Genomic DNA, 2,242 nt, shown 5'->3' with positions numbered 1-2,242 from the left:
CTTCACCTCGTCTACTTTTTGGAAGAGTTTGTGAAGGATCGGTGTTAATTTTTTTTAAAACTTTGGTAGGGTTCACCAGAAAGCCACCCGACCCTGAGCCCAGGCTTTTCTTCATCGGAAGTTTTTTGATTACTAATTCAATCTCTTGTTACTCTACTGCTTTAATAGATTTTAATAGCCTATACTTGTTCTCCATTTTCTTCTGCACGGCATCTTTTCACTAGAACCCTGAGCTTCTCAATTTTGGCAAATAATCCCGGTCGGAAAGGAATGATATTTAGCTAGTTAACGGGTTGGGGGTGGATGACTTTGAGGAAGAGTCTTATTTTCTTCTACAGCGATACCCTGAGTCGCCGCTTACCCCGAGTTATAAACTCAGTCCAGTCAAGGGAAGCAGCGCTTAATATGTTTGCGATTGACTGATAAAATCAGCCTGGTGGATCAGTCTTACTTTGTCCTGCCAGGGAACTGCCAGCCACTGCCAGGTTTTAAAAAGGAGGGAAGGCTTAATTAAATTTCTAAGCAAGAAAGATCTTTCTGGCACAGAGTGGAGAATAGATGAGAAGGAATTAAAGATTGGAAGGAAGGAGACTAGTTGGAGAGGTGAGCTGGCTTTAGGTCCCTCTCCTCCGTTGTTCTGCATTTCAGGGGGCTTGACTTATGCAGGCTGTTTGTGAGGTGCCCAAATCAGTAAGTTTCTGCCTGGGTTTGGCCAACAGGAAGCGCTGACAGGAAATTAGAGTGAGAAGGGAGGGAAGCCAGGGTATTTCTCTTTCTCTGCCTCAGGCAGCACCGTTGACAGCAATTGCATCTCTTCAGTTGCTTCAGCTTCAGTCAGACAAACCTTCCTCTATGGTTTCAGCTCCCACTAGGGAGCTTCCCTGCGTTCTGTGTCCCACCCAAGAGGCCCGACTTCTGGGCTCTTGCAACTCCACCTCCTCCCTCTGTCCCTTCCAGCCAGAGGGAAGCTAGTGGCCTCTGGCTGTTGCAGAATTCTGGGATGCCATACCATCCTCTTTGGCTTCTCATCTGTTTTATCCCCTATGTAAACAATTCTAGACATTAAAACTAGAGTGATTCTTTTGTCCTAGCTGGATCCTGACAGATATTGCAAAAGCCTGGATTGCAGTAGTTTTTGGGGGGAATTGGTGTGGGAAGGTGGTTGAAGGAGGAATCTAGATGACTGTGAGATTTTTAGCTTAGCTAACTAGGCAGGTAATGATGCAGTTAAACCAGGTAAGGCTCACCGGAGGAGGAGCCAATTTTCCTTGGAGGATTTGGGGAAGATGCTGAGTTGGAGTTGAACATGACGATACCTCTGTGACCACAAGGGGGCATGTCCAGGGAACCGTTCTACTTCTGGGGCTGCAGCTCCGCTCAGGATCTCTAGGCTATTGGTTTGTTGGTCAGGATTCAGGAATTGACTGTATAGATTTGGTTTACAACCTAGGAGTGGCTGAAGCTCACTCAGAGGACCACAGAGAGTGAGGAAGGCAAGGACTGAGCCTGGAGCCTGGAGCCCGGAGCCCAGTGAGGCCCTAGGGTGTAACAGGGGAACTCTCTACCCATAGGCAGAGTGCCTGCCAGGGCTCTGGGATAATGAAGGGACACAGATGACACAGAGCTTTCCCCAGGGCCTAAAACATGAGCCTGTGTATATTTGTGGCAGATTTATATTCTTAAGTAGGTTGAAGTTGAAATGTGGTGAAGGCAGTAAGTAGACAGCGGCCTGAGTGACAGGACTGTTCAGTCTGAGGTTTAATGTGCCGTGGAAAAATCCACACTGAGTTAATCGAGAGTGGACACCTCTTCTCCCCCAAAATCATCTTTCCCCTTATTGTCGAAGCTCGGGTTCCCGACAAGTCCTCCTGCTCCCCATCACAAGTGTCAGCATGGCTGTGCATTCTTCCATCTTTTGGAGGCTGCGTCCTGCTCTGTCCCCTCACACTCTGCTCCAGGCTGCCTGCCAGCTTGCCCACCCTCTGACCCTTGCCCCTGCCAGGCTCAGTCCCCACCTCTGCTTGTCTTCTCTCTCCAACTTGGAGTCCTCGCCTTTTCTCTGTGAGGAGTCGACCCTCAGTGACACCTCGGTGACAACCTATCCAACTCCGTTGTCCGCTACAATCTCTCTTCTTCCTCCGATCCACTTCTATTTATAGTTAGTACCATCCGATTTGGCATTCAGTTTTTGGTGAATTATTTCACGTCTGCCACTTGCACCTCTCAAACTATATTGTACAAT

General features: G+C 48.3%; 1 protein-coding gene across 5 annotated transcripts in view; it reads left to right on the top strand.

Moving 5' to 3' along the window:
- TTC7B (tetratricopeptide repeat domain 7B) overlaps positions 1-2,242 on the top strand; it is a 223,778-nt gene that overhangs the window by 8,155 nt on the left and 213,381 nt on the right. The gene's annotated exons all lie outside the window — the stretch shown is intronic.

The sequence above is a fragment of the Pteropus vampyrus genome, unplaced genomic scaffold (assembly GCF_000151845.1).
Source record: "Pteropus vampyrus isolate Shadow unplaced genomic scaffold, Pvam_2.0 Scaffold32, whole genome shotgun sequence".
Lineage (NCBI taxonomy): Eukaryota > Metazoa > Chordata > Mammalia > Chiroptera > Pteropodidae > Pteropus > Pteropus vampyrus.
Note: the sequence above shows the minus strand (reverse complement) of the source record. Positions and strands in the feature narration are given on the sequence as shown.